We start from the raw sequence: 18931 nt of genomic DNA on the forward strand, positions 1-18931 counted from the left end.
CTAGTTCATCCACTGAAAAAAGATTTGTTATAATCAAGACTTAAGAAACATTCTGAATCTCTGTTCTGAATGCAATATTTAATTCAGTGGTGGGTTTTTTTTTGCATTTTTCTATTATAGGCAGAAGAAAGTAATAAACGTTAAACATTTATTTCCTATAACTGTGACAAAGGCATACCAAATGTTTTACTGCGTTCACCAGATACTATTACAACTATCAGTTGATAAACAGCATAGAAAAAACACTCGGGTAGTGGGAGATTCTGGTGCAGTTTTTGTTCCACTTGGTATTACAAATTTATAATACACAGAGGATAAATTATTTCATTTGAGTCGAAGACTGACCTTTCAGCTAAACTCTATTTTATTCTAAATTTTTTCACCGATGTAGGATTCCCACACATGTAGTTTTCCCCCACTTCCATATGTTGCATTTGGTCTGAATGGATGCTGGATTAGAGCTTCCACTTGTGTCTTGGGCAAACTTGCCGGAATTGGAAGAAGGTTTGATTTCCTTATGCTTCAGTCTGGGAATCCAAACCCAGGAATACTGGAAGTTTTAATCCTTCAAATAGGAATTTTTAATTTCTCCTCAGTGTTGGGAGTTTCCTCTCTATATTGAGCAACTACATTAAATACAAAAAATACTGTTTTACCACAAGCCCAATCTGGGCTAGATTTCTTGGTTATAATATAATTATACATATTCCTACAAGTTCTTTTAGTCATGTTCAGGAAAGTCACAGCACACAGAATTTAAGCATTTTCAATCCCCTTCAAACTACAGTTCCCATTTTCAAGACACTGCACTGATCACTAACATTTTCAGTTGCAATGTCCATCCAAAACTCAATTACTCCATTTGCAATTATGTTATATTTAGGGATTCTAGTTTCTATTTATTTTGGTAGCTTGGTGCTTTCTCTTCTTAGAGAAGAAAAGTTGATTTTTATAGGGTTGGTTTTTGTTTTTTAAATTGTGACAGCATAATTCTGAGCTGGCATCTGTTGTATCATTAGCCCATGATGGTTTTAACATTCGTTTCCAAATGACACAGACAGGAGTTGTGACTTTTGACCACTCGGTATCTTTGTTCGATGCAAACACATAAACATGCAGAAAACTTCCTAAGCAGCTGTTGTGTGCGACTTGGAGTGAATAAAAGAAAAACAGCAGGGACAGGAAGAGAATGACTTAAAAAAATCCCTTGAGGAAACATTTCCAGTTTCTATTTTTAATTTATTTTTTAAAATATGCATAATTATTAAAATGTCAGAAGTGGGGTTTTTATCAGTTGCTTAAAGTTTATACTGAAAATTGACACACATACCACAGATAACTAAATGTTCTGCTATTAAAGATGGAACTCTGCCCTAATATACATTGAAATTACTGTACTTTAAAGTCAAAAGTTGATTATAAGAATGCTTAGTTTTTCAGATTTCTTATACATTCATACAGTCTCATTCTAAAACGGTATTCTGAGAAAACAGATAGCCATGATAAAAAAAAAAAAGTGATCCCACTTTATTTTCCCCAAATACTGAAATATGTGAAAAACCTCATAACACTTCTCTATTGTAAGTCCTCTGGATCCTCAACTTCAAAATAAATATATCTACAGTGAAAAGTATTTTCACAGCATTTAAAGAGTCTCTCAAACCAACTGTTAAGACATGATCAGCTGTCTAGGCATAGAATATCAGTTGCCTGATGTAACAGCCAGATGGCTCTAAACATTGCCCGATTATAACCACACCTACTAGTTGAGGAGTAATCTTCCACTGACTAGTCAAGACATAATGGAAGTTAACAAAATTGTTAATTATATCCAGCATAATATTTCTAAAACTTAAGTTAGAAAAATTTAAGGGAAAAAAATCAATATGTTGGAACACCTTACAAACTTAAGCTATTTAAAAATACTCATAGTCCTTTGAATAGAGGGATCCAAGGCATTGATATTTTGTCAGTGATTAATTAAAGGAAGTGAAACAGTAAAGTAACCAGGTATCTGACAAATAATAAGTTGCAGTTTATTCTACTAAATGATGTCTCTACTTAAGGCTCACAGTGATCATAAAGATGAACTTTTACTATTATATAATAAAATGTTAAAGGACAGTTTTATAAATTTATCTAAGTAATTGTCTACCAGCACAACAAGCTTTATGAAATTTGAAAGAGAAAAATCTCAGTGATCTCACAAATTTCTAGTGGCTAATATCTGAAAGCCCAGCAGCATTTATATATAGGTTTTTTAGAAATTGTTGCTATACTCCATTTTAACAAGACTATGAAGACAGCATTAGTAGAGTTCCATCTTGAGAAATTACAGCAAAATTACAATTTCTTCCTTTGTAGTGTGAAGGGGATCCAAAATTTTGTGCAAGAGACAATCTAGTGTTATTTTAGGAAGCAGGATTAACTTTTGTTTAAATGTTCAGTTTGTGGCTGATAAGAACAGAAACAAAATAATACATAAATAATTGTACTTTGAGAGAAACCTGCTTCTCAATTAAGTTAAAGTTTATGTTTTCCATAGTTTGAAAGCTAAAATACAGATTCTCAAGAGATGTATTCAGAATTCAACTGAAGTCCACATAGGTAGGGGCATCCCTATAAGACTGAAGATATACTTTCAATCTTACTATCAGTTCTGACTTACTGTATCTGTATCCTGGTTTGTTTAAATGCACTACCTGTTCCTGGGTCACAGTCCCACAGAATTAACAAATGTAAATAAATATATTGTCGTCACAAATATCAGGAACCAATTTAATAACAAATTGATTTCCCCACACTTTGTCCAAAGGTCTATGCGAGTGGTGGGCAACCTGCAGTCCATCAGGGTAATCTGCTGGCGGGCCGCAAGAGCGGTTTGTTTACATTGACAGTCCGCAGGCACCCCACAGCACCCTGAGGGCCCACGTCGCTTCCCGCAGCTCCCACTGGCCCGGAATGGTGAACAGCAGCCACTGGGAGCTGCGAGTGGCCATGCCTGCGGAAGGTCAATGTAAACAAACTTTCTCGCGACCTGCCAGGTGATTACCCTGACCAGCCGTGGGCCGCAGGTTGCCCACCACTGCTTTATGCTCTTCAATTAATCCTACTGAAGTCATATTAGACAAAGTTAAGCATGTGCTTAAATCCTTGGGGAGTGGGGTGCTAAGGATAATCCTGCAGACCTTTAAGGAATCTAAAATTTTGAAATCAATTTCTATATTCTTGCTGTTTCTCAAAGTCCCAACTAAAAATAACGTACCTTTAAATTAAAAAAATTGCCAGTAAGAGTCCAATGAAAGTTTAGTTTAACAAATAAGAGGATCTCAAAGTACTTAATAAATATCAATCCTCAACAAAATATTAAACCAATTATACACACAAGAAAAATGAACCACAGAAATCTAATCCAGAGAAATAATCTGAGTCCTAGTACTGTCATGCAAATACGCTAAAAAGTATACACCATCCCCAATATTTTTCTCTGATATCCTAAAGTCATTCCAAATGCAGATGATCAAAAAAGATATAGATGGCCTTAGTACATGGAGTCCAGATTACTGATGGCCTACTCATATATTAAGTCTGACACCTGGAAATAAATTGGTACATATGGAGTTTAAAACAGAGTGTCAGAAATTTTGAAATTTCAAACCAAGTCTCATCTATTTTTTAAATTTAAAAATTTGCTGCATTTAATTTAGTTATAGATTTTACTGTGGTATTCATCCTCATACTATCCAAGCGCCTCAAAAACATTAATGAATTTAGCCTGAAAACACCCTTGTGAAGTAAAGTATTACTATCCCCATTTTACAGATGGAGAAACAGAGAGAGGTAAAGTGATCATACAAGGTCACCAAGAAAGACCTTCTGATTCCCAAGGAAGTCTAGTGGTAAAGATGTTACTTAGACTACTGATGCTTTTCAGATCACCTTTAAGGTATAGGATATTGTTTGTTTTAAACCAAGTGTTGCAGAGTATACCTCAGATTCTGCTTATGTGACCCTAGTCATATTGAAACTAGCACCTAAAGGGGCAAGATATACCCTTCTGCTTCTTGATATTTGCACACAAATCTTATTAGCATTAGAAACTTAGACAACAGAATCAAAAATAGAAACCTATGGAAATTATCAGAATTCTAATCAAGAAGACCCCATAAGTTTACCACAGACCCTCTAGGAATTAGGCATTCCTCAAATTATTAAAAATATATAACTGAGTGAAATAATATATGGATTTAAATTTTAAAAATTCATATTATAGCAATATGTTGGTCCAGTAATACATGCCCTGTCCTATTAATGCACTACTTGTTTGGGTTAAGTCACTCAAGCCTTCGGCCTCACCAACACAAGGTATGCCTTACGGGGCTGTTAATGCATACTTTCAAAGTCTTATTGCTTAGCTGATACAGATATAAAGAACAAATTATCTATTCTTCCATAGCAGTGCAAGGTAATATTTGTAAAGTTAAAATTATTCATGCACTGAAAAATGGTATGCTACTGGAATAGTATTTCACATTTGGCTCTTAAAATCCAGAAGGTTCCAATAATATACTAAAATGGGAACTTGCATCTCATTAAAGTAGAGAGAGCAGGATTTTGAATTTACAAATTTCTATTTACCTTTTGTAATTTTAGTTTAACATACTAAAAACATGACAAGTTTCCTGAGATTTGTTGCTCTCAATTGCATTCAATATATCAACTACTAAAAGAATGCTTCATTGCTTCTCCATCCCACACAGCCTCACACCATCTTCTTTATGATGATACTAAAAGGTTCATATGTCATTTGGGACAGGAAGAAAGAAAGACTAAGTACTGTAGTTTCATTTAAACATTTATGTACATTATCAGACAGTTTTTACACTGTACAATATATATTTAATGAGTTAACAAAAAAAAGATTCTCATGCTGAAAAATTACACATGGGCAAGAAAGCTTTACACCTGAAGAAGCAAAGTAACAGGTTTTAATTTTGTCTAGATATTTCCTTAAACAGTAACATCAAAATGTTAAACTAGTATTCCCAAACTATTCATGTTAGATTAACACCACCATCTCCAGTAAAGAAAGTATTTTGTCAAAGATTAACCTGACATTCACAAAGGCAATGACTAAGAATTTAGTTAGGATTGTTTTAAGCTTTTGTCTTTTTTTTTATAAGTATTACTGGTCCTTGTGTTAGTAACAGATGTATTGTGAAACATATCTAGGTTAACTAGCATAGAGATAGGAATTATTCCAAAACGTTATTAAAAACAAAAGTGAAGCGATTAATATGGCATGCATATCACATCACACAAAGATACAAACACACACCCCCCAGAAGCTACTTGAGTCTATCATCTCCCCCACCCCCACCGGTAAGAGTGGTCTCGTTCATTTGCCTTTCACACACATAACCAATAAAATTAATCAGCTGGAATATAGCATTTTATTCATAGTAAAGTCAAGACATGTTTTGTACATGATTTGAAGAAAACAGCTTTTTCATTTAAACATAACAAGCCAGTAATGTGCTGCAGACAAACGCACTGCATGGGGTGTGGAGGACCCGAGCTGATTAGATTACCACAACATCAGCCTGGGGCCGCCATTTTTAGAATCTCTAAAGGACAAAAGAGGGAAATTACAATTTTTACTCCACATTTACCATAAGTAACTTAAAAAGTACAATGTTTATGGTGAAGCATTTACGTATCCTACTTATGGTCATAGCCCTCTCTTTCAGTTCACTGAGGTAGGTCTCAAAAAACAAAAAAAAGCCTTTTCGTTACTAATCCCTTTAGGATGATGTAAATAAACTAAGGCTAAACATTCTTAAGTTTCGACTTTAATCAAATGTAGTGTATACAATTTTAGGGACCTCAGGGCTTTTAGCTACCGCACATTCCTAAATGACTGAACATAGGGGAATACAGGACCTTTATAATCAGACTACATTACATTTCTTCTCCCCTATCTATTTAGTAACACAGTGGACCGTTTGTTTCTCCTCCCCTACGTCTGCAGCAGCAGGGTCTACTCCACTAATGCCTTTCCATAAAAAAAGATTTAGATGTGCCACACAAGGAAATACGAATGCTAAATATAAAAAATAAAACAAGGCGGCAAAGATGAGTATTTTAAATATACCTTAGGCTCCATACCGTCTATACAAAGGGGGTGGGGAGACCCATCCCCTTTTAAATTGACACAGAAACTCTTTAGAACTGTTTTCCGTTTGTCCAGGTTACACCACAGAAGAGATGTTAAAAGGGAGGGAGGGAGAGAGGGAGGTGGGGGTGTGGAAAGGAGAGAGATTAGGCCTATAACGAGCCATTTTAGTTTCACAAAACAAAAATATACAGGATAAGGGAGACTATTTTCTAGGCTTCATGCATACAACCCAATAGTAATCATACTATTACACATGCCTGCTCTTAGCCTCTGGATCTACAGAAATTTATGTTGTATGTCACATAATATCCTCTCTTGGGTTTGTTTGGTTTTAATCATAATGCCAAAAAAATCCCCTCGGCGCCTCCAGTTACAGTAACCCGCCATATTCACAAGATATAACGACTCCCTTTCATTTTCAAACCAACCCATAAAATACGAAACACAAGCCAAAGCAATTTATACAGACTCATGCACGGTTTAGAGGGGAGGGGACCTCACACCCCACCCCTCCCAGATGTAAAGGGATGCCTCCCTAACGTTTTAACCCTTACCAGAACCCCCCTCCCCCCTCGGCAGGAATGACAATCATAACAGGAGACTCACCTGTAATGATCACAGGCCAGGCAGCAGCTCCCCCTTAGCTGAGCCCCTTTCCTATCCCAACCAAAACAATGCAACGGCCCCACTGCGGATGTCCCTAGCCTGGGCAGGACGTAGCCCTCAGCTGACTCTGGGAAAGAGGAGTGAGCAGAGGGGTCCCCCAGACCGGCTTGGCACTCAGAACCCTGCAGGGACCAGCTGGGAAGCGCCTTTGCCTTGGGACCTAAGTACAAACCCCGCTGCCGCTGCTGCTCCCGTCTCCCTCCTCTCAGACTCCTACGCTACCTCTATGTCACTGCCTCTCTCTGGGAAAATGGCGTCCTCCGCTCTCCCCTCCCTCCCACTACACGGGGCTCACCGGTCCCGCCCTGCAGGGGCAAGGTTACCAGGGCGAAGCCAAACAGCCGCCATTTTGCTTGTGGGCTGGAGCGCAGTCTGTGTCCGTTAAGTCCTCCCTCGTGCCATGTCCATTTTACAAAGGGGGTTTCCTCACGATATTAAATTGTTCGAGGGCCGGGGCCAGAGAGCGCGCCCCCCGATCGAAAAATGCTAAAAAAAAAGGGGCAGCCAGAACGGCAGGGGCGAGAGGACTGTGTCTGGGTGGAGACTCGGGGCGATCGTGCAGCTAAGTGCACAGGCGGGGGGGCTGGGCCCAAAATGATGCTGCGGGTGACCTAAAGCGCGTAGTGAGAGCCTGTCTTCCGCAGGGACGCAGACATCGAAACCTGTCTTCAGCCTAGTCCCAAGCAAGCGAGCCCCTGCGCCAGCCTCCTCCCTGACCTCTTGTGAGCCTGGGCCAGCCGCACTGGCACACACGGGCTTTGGGGGAGGCTGCCAGACCGAGGCAATCGCCCCCACGCACAGTGAGACGGGGGATAAGGGACCGAAGTCCGTTCGGTGAACTATGGAGGGTTGCTCGCTGAGGGGGATGTCCCTCTCTGCAGTTAGTGGAGACCCGAGGCGGGTCTGGCTGAGGAAGTCTCGCTACAAGTGACCGAGGTTTAGCGCAGGCCTCTCTAGGGGAACCTCTTCCAAGGAACGAGACTGAGGCACTAGGGCCAGCTCTGCCTGCGAGGCTCCCCTTTACCGAATGAGACGTGGGGGGGAGGGGGGCAGGAAGGTCTGGGGCTGCCCTGAGCTGGACGAGTCACGGGCAGAGCAAGAGGTAAGTGTGTGTGAGACAGGCGCAGCCCTCTGTTTATGGTGAGTTCCTTCCCTTCCCCCACACGCCGCCCCGCATTCCCCGCCTGGCTTCAGCCCCTCCGGCGATGGCTGAGTGAGGGAGGGGAGGCGGCGGCTGGGGTTTCATTCGACGCCCACCAGGGGCTGAGCGAGCCTCCTTCAGTGCGCAAACTCGGGGCACCACATAAAAGCTGGGCTGGCAGCTCTTTACTCTGCCTCGATGGAGCCGCCACAAGCGGGTGATCGGAGAAGCCGTTAGCAGCGGCGCCATAGCCTAGGCTTTCCCGTACCTTGGGCACAGAGGGGCTGTAGAGAACTGCTGCTGCGGCAGGAAGGAGTCGGGATGAAGGGATCTGGATGCAGAGGCGGCGGCTGTAACGAGGCATCGAGTATGGGGGGAGGGAGTGATTAAACGTCTTGTGGCCATGGCGGAGTCTGAGGGTATTTTTTCCTCTCTAACTCGTGTGTGTGTCTCTGTCTCTCTCTTTCTCTCTCCATAGGGCGCTTGGTTGGGCTGCTCGCTCGGGTTCTGCCTGTTGCGCGAAATGGCGGCTGCTATCTTGGTGGGTTTGGTGTTGTTTTTTTCTTCTTTCCCCTCCCCCACCTCTGCCGTGGCCACTTCTCCGCAGCGAACCGCGGTGAGGACTGAGTCAGGAGGAAGAGGAGGGGGAGCGGACCGCATTGAAGCCAATCGCCAGGCTGGCTGGGCTGCCCAGGCGCGCCCGGATTGGCTGCTGCTGACATCATCTTGCAGCAGGGGCAGCCGCAGCTGGGCAGGGCTGAGGAGCTGTCGGGGGAGGCTGGTGCAAAGGGAGAAAACAGGCGCCATGATCCCGGCGCTGGGGAGTCTGTGAGGGCACGGAGAGTGAGGCAAGCTCATGGGAAGGAAACGAGAAGGCCTTGACAACCATCACCCAAGCGGTGCCGAGACAGAGGAGCTAAGCGGGGGGGAGCGGGCCAGCCTGTGCCTGTATTTGTAACTGCGTCAGTACAAGATGGCGCAGGGTCTCCCTGGAGAGGGACGGGAGCTGCACGTCCGCCGGAGGTCATGTGACCGCGTTGCATTCTTGTGGGGTTGTTTGGCTGCAGACCAAGCTGGCGGAGACGGTGCCTGGTGCTGGGGAGAGTCCGCGCTTCCTTCCCCGCCCCATCGTCCCCGCCCCAGCTGGAGAGTCTGGGTGGATTTTTTTTTTTATTTCCCTTCCCTATTATCCGCCTGCAGAAGGGTGTAGCTGGTACTGCTGAGGAAGGTTCTCGCTTCTCGTCCTATTCCCCACCCCCAGACTGTGGCAGCTCCTTCTGGGGAAAGTTCATTCCTCTTCCCCCTCCTCTCTGCATTGAGCTTAGCTGTTTCAGAAGAAAGTTCTCGTTCTTCCTCTCCCTCCCCAGCCCCCTCTTTCCGGGAGAGTATGGGGGCGGAGAGTAATGTTTTCCACAACTCCCGGACAAGGTTGTAAGGTGTCTGATTGCTGCGATCTAAATTAGGTCATATTTGTGATCCAGTTTGGGTGACTAAAATGTCTGACTCCTCATTTCACTTGTAAGAGCAACTCCTTTGTTGGTTAGGTTTCCTGTGGTAGTGTTTGTTGGAGCCTCCGTCTTAGTGAGGCACTTAACTATCCTAGTCCACCTCTGCACAGCTTGCAAATATGCTCATTTTTTGTGTGCTGCTCTGTGCTCCTTCCCAACATTGGACCCATTTGCAGAGGTGGCTTACTAAGGAAAAATGCTGAAGGTGCTTCATAGGATTGACCAGTCATGGAAGTTGACTAATATTTTTTGGAGTGATACCCACTTTTCCAGTGAAACAGCCTCTCACTCAGAGAACATGACACAGTTAAATAACCGGTAGTTCAGACCATAGATATAAAGAACAAATCTATGATTTGAAGTATTGCAATACTTCAAATGTATTTAACTCTTGGATTTGCTTATCTATATGACTAGAGTGACCAGATGTTAAGGGGAGACTATTGAGATCGCTGCAGGGGGTGTGTGGTATGTTGTTGGGTTTTTTTTTGTTACACTTCACCAGTCAGGGAGTTTGGCAGCAATTCTGCAGTGAGCCCTTTGGTCATGGACGGTCTTCAGCGATATTTCAGCAGCGGGTAATAAACCTTGCTGCCAAAGACAGAAGCACTTGCTGCCAAAGACTGTCTGTGACTGAAGGACTCTGCCAAATTGCTGCTGAAGACCAGGAAACAAAATATTGGGACAAATGGCATCCCAACCATACTCTGGTTGGGAAGCAGGACAAACTCCTCAAAATTGGGACAGTTCCAATTTTATCAGGATGTCTGGTCACCCTATATAGAAATAATATAAATTGTCCCTGGAAAGTTATGTAATCCTGGTAGTCTTTTAAAGATGCCATACTTAAAATTTCCTAATTCTTTGTTCCATCTCATTTTAAAACTAAACGACTCCATGGTTTCTCCATAGAGAGACTAATGTTATCCTTCTTAAATTTTTCATTTGTATTCTGTTTGCTTCTACCTGTCTTTCCAGACAAATAGTGAGGAAGGGGAGCTTAAATGCATTGTCTGACCTCTTATCCTGGAGGTTGTGTACTGTTCAATTTAAAAATAGTATTGCAAATATTTATTTGCTACCAACTTGCACAAATCAATGCTTATCTGATCTGTAAGTCACATGGGTGAGTTGGAGTCTAGTTACATAACTAAATGTGGTCCCAGTTACAGCCTCTTAGCCTGACATTTTACCCTGGAGTGACTGGCATCTGTGCCACTTCGAGAGGTACTTGAGTGGTTTTGCATAGCTGCAAATAACTTCAGTAAGGCAGAAGGGCCTCCTTTATATCCAACATCAAATAGGTTTTTTTTCCTTGAATTACGTGAAGGTAATTTTAAGACACATGCAGAGGTTAGACACTGAAATATAGATGGCTAATTTAATGATTTGAGGCTCAAAGGTTTAAGAACTTGGACTATCAAGCTTAATTTATTGTTAATCCCGGAGATGCTGTTTTAACTTCTGTATTGTTTGGTCTTTTATGAAAAGATGCAGTAAGTTTGAGGCTTTTTTAAGGAGCATGTCAGTTGAATGTCTGGCAATGACACTGATTGAAGGAAATGATTATATACATATCTAAAATATTTTGTTCTAGAAACTTTTGATTACATTTACAAAAACATACTTGTTTAATTTAGATGCTTGAAGCTAGTGGAGTTGTTGATCTATTTGTATCTACAAAGATTTGTTCCAGAATCCCAGCAACTTTACTATTCCTCTCTCCCTGTCCGTGCCACCACAATACCAGAGAATGCCTGTGCTGTTCTTACCCATGGTTCATATCTTGCATTGTCATAGGAGCACAGTGAAAACAAATATATTTACATCTATTTGATTGTGGTGCTTTGCTATGTACACCATAAGAGCTGTGTAGAGCCCATATGAACAACCTTGGCACAAGCTATTGGGGGGGGGGGGGGCAGAAAAGTAGTAAGGCACAAGCAGAGCCTTACGAAAAGGGCAACAGGACAGGGGAAAAGAGGGCCAGATAAAGGAATTTGCTCACTCTCTCGCAGTAGAGACTATCCCTTTAGACTAAACTCAGGGCATGCCTCCTACTGCTTGCATTGCTCAGGAGGGTGAAAAGCTCTTTGCTTCCCGCCCCCAGAAATGTGACTTTTGCACTGTCCATACTGGTGCTATTGCAGCTTCCACTTCTTGCTGAGGTGGAGTAATTGTGCCAACAGGAGAGCACTCTCCTGTCAGCATAGCATGTCTTTACCAGACATGCTGCAGTGGTGCGCTGCATCAGTGTAGTGTAGACTTGCCCTCAGTCCCCTTAAATTCTAATTGTACCTCTTTTATTTAGTCATTTCACACTAAATAAAACTCTATTTGGTGAATGAGGTGCACTTGGGACTAGCTGGTGCCCCTTGGGTTTCATGCTGGAGCTGAGGGTTCTGCTGCATGTAGACTTATCCCGTTCCTTTGATAACTAGTGTTGCCTGCACAGCACTACTTTTTTTTTTTTCTTCCCCCTCTATCCAGCCCTTGTAGAGGGATAGTTGGAGTAGATGAATGGGGAAAGATGAGGGTATGACAGATAGGTCTGTCTCCATATATTTTCTCATAGAACTGGAAGGGACCCTGAAAGGTCAGCTGGACAAGTACTGATTTTTGCCCCAGATCCCTAAGCAGCCCCTTCAAGGATGAACTCACAACCCTGGGTTTAGCAGGCCAGTGCTCAAACACTGAGCTATCCCTCCCCCCCATGGATACAAGGGTCCACTAACTTTTCTGTACTGTATTGCATGAAGAGTCCTGGGGCCACTGTTGGCTGGGGAAACTTTAGTGATACAGCTCCTCTGGAGTAATGGAGACCTGGATGGAGTGGTCTCTAGAATTTAAGAGAGTGGGGGGGAGGGGGGAGGGGGAGTTGTAGAAGTAGGAAATGAAGCCTTAAATGCTCAAACTCAATAGTATTCTGGAGTTGAGCATTAACATTTTTAGTTTAATATAAGTCATAGCTTGGATGTAGTAGCCTTATTAAAAATAGCAATTTTGTAGTGTGACTTCATATTATAGCAGTGGTTCTCAAACTGGGGGTTGGGACCCCTCAGGGGTAGTGAGATCATTACATTGTAGGGGGGGGGGTTCGTGAGCTGTCAACCTCCACACAAACCCTGCTTGCCTTCAGCATTTATAATGTTTTTAATTTATTGGGGGGGGGGGGCTCGCACTCAGAGGCTTGCTGTGTGAAAGGGGTTGCCAATTTAAAAAAAAAAAAGTTTGAGACCCACTGTATTATAGAAACCTTCAGTCGATTTGTTTAACTGTAGGCTAAAATGAATACAACTCCTTCCACCAACAAAGGAAGAACGAGGCTAATGGAAGAATGGGCTGTTGACTTAACTGTGGTAGTATCTTGGTTTGAAACTGGATGGTTACACTGCAAGCCAGTAGTGAATAAAATAGAATCTTGGTGATTACCTGCACCTGTTGAGGTGAGGTGCAGCTATAGCTGCTCAACTCCTCACAACTGAAAGAAGAATGGATAGTAAAAACTTTTGGAGGGGAAAGACAATCTGATACTTTGTGTGTTTTCTCACATCTCTGGATCAGATCGGGTGTCTTAAAGACATGGTGGGTATAGGTGACCTGTTCCACAAATAGCTGCAGCTGGATTTGTGAACCCTCTGTCCAAAGTTGAAGTACCACTTAACTAATTGTTCTTGTGTGTTTCTGCCATTAGGCAAGATACTAGAATGTTCCGTTGGAGGTGTTTGGGGATTGGGTTAGAAAGATGTCACTTATGTTGATAGGAGCATTTTGCCTGAGTTCAAAGACATACTGTTGAGTTTTTGACTCATGTGATTGACACTCAGGATACACTGGGCCTCAGGAAGGTTTTTGGAGTATGCTTGAGCCTAATCTAATTGCAATAGATGGCTTTTAGTGTGTGTGGTTTTTTTTTCCTTGTTTTGACAGCAAAACATCTTCCGTGTTGTATCACATCTTAGAAGTGATGCAGTTTAGCAGCTTCAACCTGTTAACAGCTGCAGAAGAGACTAGGAAAACTTAATCTATTTTACTGTAGTTTTAAGCAGTCTGACATGATCAAATAACTCTTCTTCAGCATGGTTTATTTCTTAATGCTTGATAAGTTTACACCAGGGCTCCAGGTATAGTGATTAAGTTTATGTGTAAGAAATCTGCCTATTGTTAGCTTGCTACATAAAACAAAAATTGCTGCCTCCTGCTCTTGCACATCTCTACTTGACACTTCCTCCCCTCCTGCTTTTTTGACTCTTCCACAAAGGGAGTTCAGTGAATTTCTTGTGCCTGTTTCCATGCTGCTGCTACACTTAACAGAGGGAGACCCTTCCAGAATAAAGACACTATGAACTGTGACACTGCAAGACACTCCTCCACATACTTGTCTGAAGGCTAAGTGAGGAGACACTTGAGCAAGAGGTTGTAAACTGCTCCCAGATCTCAGCTAGCTCTAGTGCTCTGCAGGAGATAATCAGCAACTGGTGTGTAGGGGGTTCAGTTTTTTTTTTTTTGTGTGTGTGTGCTTGGGAGGCTTGCATAAGGTAATGGCAGAGCTTCTCTGACCTACTAAAGCTTTTGAACCTCTTTCCTTTACAGTATCTGTATGACCAAGACCAATATTGGTAGAAAATCCAAACATTTGCCCAGTTTGGAAGCATTTTGCCAGCTGTCAGTGCTTAAGTTATAATGTGAACATACCATAATTTATGGTGTTTTAGGAATATTTCAATAAAATTTTATTTTAGAAACTTCAGTAAAAGAAACTTAGTTATTCCAACAGGGGATAACATTTGTCAAATTGTGTGGATCTAATGCATCACCTCTTGAAAGGGGCCTGGCTTCATATTTTTGTGTTGAGAGAAATGTAAGTGGCTATTCAAGTATTAAATGCAAACTTTTGCGTTCTCCAGCCCTGGGTGCTGAATGCTGTCTCTGAACTAGGATGGCAGAGCAGCAGATCAAAATCCTGATGCATTCCAGTGTGTCAATTTGTAGCTATGGTGTTTAGCATTTTTGATCCTAAACATGGCCTCTCATTCATTTGACTGATAGTCCTCTTCTCTTCCTCCTCCCCCTTAAAACTAGCTCACTTTGAGACAATTTTGTTTTCCCTTCCACCTTACTACAGGGCTGCAGTCTAATTTTGGGCTCTCAAGTCAGAGCCTCTTGCCTATTTCACAAAAAAAGGAGCTGTGGCCCAAATTAAGGACAGCTGTGCAGCTTTCATTTTGTTTAGCAAGTGGTGTCTAGGCAAGACACTTTCACACTCACATATCATCTAAAGGCAAAGAGCCAAGCTTCTAGGCCCTGTCTTAAACTAGAGAACTATAGTGGGTTAAATAGTTACACTGAACTATAGGAGCCATGCCGACTTGTATTCTGAGCCAGACCTATTTTTACCCCAGTGTCTACATAAGCACTGTTCTAAACAATTCCTGGCACACTGTAACTAGGACTTTACCAGACAAAACTGCTCAGGTGCTAAGGTTTATCTGTAGGGGGACATTCAATTGATTTACATTAACTTTCCTGAAGGTGTGAAGTCAGCACATAAATTAAAATGTCAAAGCTGTGTATGCTCTCAGGAGTAAAGTGTCCTGAACTAAAACTACTTTATTCCTGAGTGAGAGATCCACTCGAGGGTTTAACACCTTAATGTATGTGCATTAACTTCATACCTTCAGTAGATAGGGCCTTAGACTTTGTCTACACTAGCACTTTTGTCAGTAGGGGTGTAGAGAGAACCCCCCCGATCAACATACATTTCACTGACAAAAGTGCCAGTGTGAACAGCACTATGTCAGCAGGAGACATAGCTACCACTTCTTGTTGGAGGTGATTTAATTATGCCAGCAGGAGAGCTCTCTCAGTCAGTATAGCACAGCTACATGGGAGACCTTACAGAGGCACAGCTGTACCAGTACAGCAGTGCCTCTAAGGTCTGTAGTATAGACACAGCCTTAAAGTGATAACTTAAACCTAGTTAAATAGTGGCATTTACTGCTTTAAAAATCTCATTAAATTTCAAATCAGTTATTTTAGTGAAAGTGTTTTTCACTTCCAAAAGATCACTTTGTTTCACTAATGCATACAGTTTGCATTTGTAGTTCAACTTTAAAACTACTTCTCAATGACTACCATTCCAGGATGACATGCTGGAACAAATTCACATGCATATAAAGGCATAGCCTACAGTTGTTTTTTAGGCTCTATTTTTAAACTTGTTCTAATAGGTTGAGCAATGTTTAACAAGTTCTATTCCACAATCCTGTTGGTTGAAGGGAAAAAACACACTTCATGAAGGAGCCACAGTGTCTGGATTCAGCTAGCTATCTGCTCCATTTCCTTAACCTATAGTGCTGGGATTACTGATCCTTGTCCTCAAAGACAGCAACTAGAAGAGCCATGTTGATTTCTGATATAGAAGGGGAGAATGACTGAACAGATACTGTTCACTCTTACCAGTCGAGTGATTAAAACTTTATTCTTAAACACACATCAAACTCTGCTCTGTGCAGAGTGCCAAATCTTGCATTTAGATATAAGTAGCTTTGTTCTAAAAGCAAGGGAATTCCTTTGTTAGTGTTACTGTCACCAGTTTAGCATGCATGCTCATTTCTTTTATAATCCACTGATACTGGTGTTGTGGATCTGAGCTTTATTGAAAATGGTATCTTTCCATCCTAATGAACCTTAAAGCACTCCATTTACTCCCTAACCCAGATACTAAAATGCAGTAACTATTAATGCATGGCATGATTGCACAACAAACTGAAGACTTAATGAAGGCTACCTAATTGAAACTTCAGTGGGAGGCTAAGTGGACAGAATGTAAATATACATACTGATTCCTGTCCTGATAAAACTTTTTTTTTTGTGGTTTAAAAAACAAATGCGTAGGATCTATGTGGATGGTTAAGACTTTGATTTAGTGTCAAATCTGAATATGGACCCTAGAGTAATGTAACCTCTATCACCATTACTTCAAAGTAGAAAGACTTCTATGGATGTACTGTTCAACCTTGCCCTATGCCTAACTGCTGAGATCTGACTGAATGTCATCACAAGGGGAGTTGGTGTCAGATCTCTAGATAATGTGTTCTGGAGAGTTTGTGGTAAGAGGTTTCTGTTAGGCTTCTATAAAGTGAGCAGAAAAAATGACTGATAGCCGGGCCACTTAAATGTGAAGTTGTTTAGGTCTGCTTACCTTCTTTTTATAAGGTAATTCTGAAACTGCTGGATCTGAATACAATATATAGAATAAAAAATTAACATGCTGACAATTCTCAAGTGAACCTATCCATCCCCTTATTCAGATTTTAAAATCTCAATGAAAAGAAAAGCTTCATTTTTTAACTACACCTAAGACATCACTACAGCAAAGCTTGAGTTATAAGAGGAATAAATCATAAAATTGAAGGTCCAGCCTGGAGAATATTTAGCCTCCATGTGCTCTATTCCAGTGTAGGGTGTGTTACCATAGTCCTGAAGATGCCCTAGTCATGGAACAGTGCCCTGTTTGTTAGGGGCTGTACAAATATGGATAGAGCTTGCTTCTACTTCCATTTCAATTGCACAACTCTTAGCTACTGGTACAGATGAGCAGCTGCTAACTAACTCATGTAAGCCAAATGTTAGTGCTTACACAGGGAAACTTGCTATTGGGCCTGCTGTAGCTGTTGTGGGCAATCTAAAATGAGAGCAGGGGATTTGGGGAAAATCAAAGTATTTGTATGGACTATATATAAAGCCTTCTAGACAATTCATAAATTTCCATTTTAAAAGTATAGACAAGGTACATTGAACTCCATCAATGTGGCAGGTTATGCAAACAATATATTTGGTATTTTAAACATTTTATGAATGAGTTCCTTTTGTCTTCTCTCTAGCTTCTCTAATGGAGACAATCAAAGCTGAAATGTTCATGACTTTGTAATTTTGAATGGATTGCTTCTGTTAGTGATTACAAAAGTACCTTTTTTTTTTTTCCAAATTGCCATCTATATTTCTTAAATATTTAACTTGCGCAAAAGAAGTAGGGAGAGAGACTTAAGATGCGAACAAGTCTACTTTTTTCAGACCTGCTATCACATGTTCCAATGTATAAAGTTAAGGATTTTTAGTATCCTTAACTTTATACATTGCATCCGAATGTATGGGATTCTTAACTTCTGCTTGCATCCGAAGAAGTGGGTATTCACCCACGAAAGCTCATGCTGCAAAACATCTGTTAGTCTATAAGGTGCCACAGGATTCTTTGCTGCTTCTACAGAACCAGACTAACACGGCTACCCCTCTGATACTTAGTAGGTTACTATCTACTTAAATAACAGGAAACATGTGGCTTCTTGTATGGTGGGTTTTTTTTTTCCTACAGTGAAATGTTAAGCACCAATTATGCAGAGGTAGCTACTGCAAGGAAAGTTGCATCCTGTTTACAATAGCAAGTACATCTAAACCTGTTCAGTGAACATCTGCCACATGTTTGCAACTAGCTATTTCTAAAAACTTTTCAGATATTTTAATGTCACATCTGTTCAGTGTTTGCCCTTACTGTACAATCTGAAACCTGTAAAGGATGGCAAGATTCACAACACCAGTAAAAAATTTGGTGGCGCTTGCAACTAAATGCCTCTAGTTTGTACATGGGCATGAGGGAAATAGGACCTACTTGGAAATGATGTTCTTTGGTAATATTCCTTCAAGTAATATGCGAGTGCTCTTTAAACATGGTTCTCTAAAGAGAACTGTAGATATGGTATTTATTATACTGCATTCAACACTAACCTACAATAGAATAAAACCAAAAAAAACAGATCATACAAAAACTGCTAATCTTGTCGATTGGTAATGGTAGCAGAAAATATGTCCCTATATCAAAGTAGATTTCTGATTCTCCTTTTAGTTTATTCCCTTTTGGGTGCTCTTCTCAAATCCTGAGAGTATAGTCCAGCAGTCCTTGGTCCAGCAAAATTCACCTTGGCCTCAGTGGAAATTTTATCAGAGTAAAGATTGCAGTCAGGCTCAGGGTCTGAAGGGCCATAGCAAAACAACTCAGTGTTTGATCTCTTAATTAAATCTTCTACTTTTGTGTATTAAGTTTTTCCAACAATATTAGTCTCACATTTAGACAAGTCATTTAGCTGTCATATGCACTAACTTTTGCCCTCTTGGCCACGTTGTCCTCTGTATCAATGAGCTACACACTAAAAAGGACTTGAATGACCGACTAGTGCTTGTAATGTAGCTATTACAGTGGGGGTCAGTCATCTGTATTTTAAATAATACCTGTAGACCAGAAAGGCTTCAAAGAAACCATTAGGGTCTATATACTCTCATACTATTAATTGAAAAATCTTATCTAAACAAAAACTCTCTGAAGTTCTTTGGCTATGCAGATCACTTTAATTTTATTACAATAGAGTATCTGATTGCAATCCC

The 18931-nt window shown here is 41.2% G+C and overlaps 1 protein-coding gene across 3 annotated transcripts in view; it reads right to left on the reverse strand.

Annotated features, from left to right (window-relative positions):
* The window catches only part of KMT2E (lysine methyltransferase 2E (inactive)), a 134753-nt gene extending 127362 nt beyond the window's left edge, over nucleotides 1–7391 (reverse strand). For all 3 annotated transcript variants that reach the window (XM_039517241.1, XM_039517246.1, XM_039517235.1), the window contains exon 1: nucleotides 6785–7391. The gene's annotated coding sequence lies outside the window, so the exon portion shown is untranslated. The remainder of the gene's footprint in view (nucleotides 1–6784) is intronic.
* Nucleotides 7392–18931: the final 11540 nt, after the last annotated feature.

The sequence above is a fragment of the Mauremys reevesii genome, linkage group 1 (assembly GCF_016161935.1).
Source record: "Mauremys reevesii isolate NIE-2019 linkage group 1, ASM1616193v1, whole genome shotgun sequence".
Taxonomy (NCBI): Eukaryota; Metazoa; Chordata; order Testudines; family Geoemydidae; genus Mauremys; species Mauremys reevesii.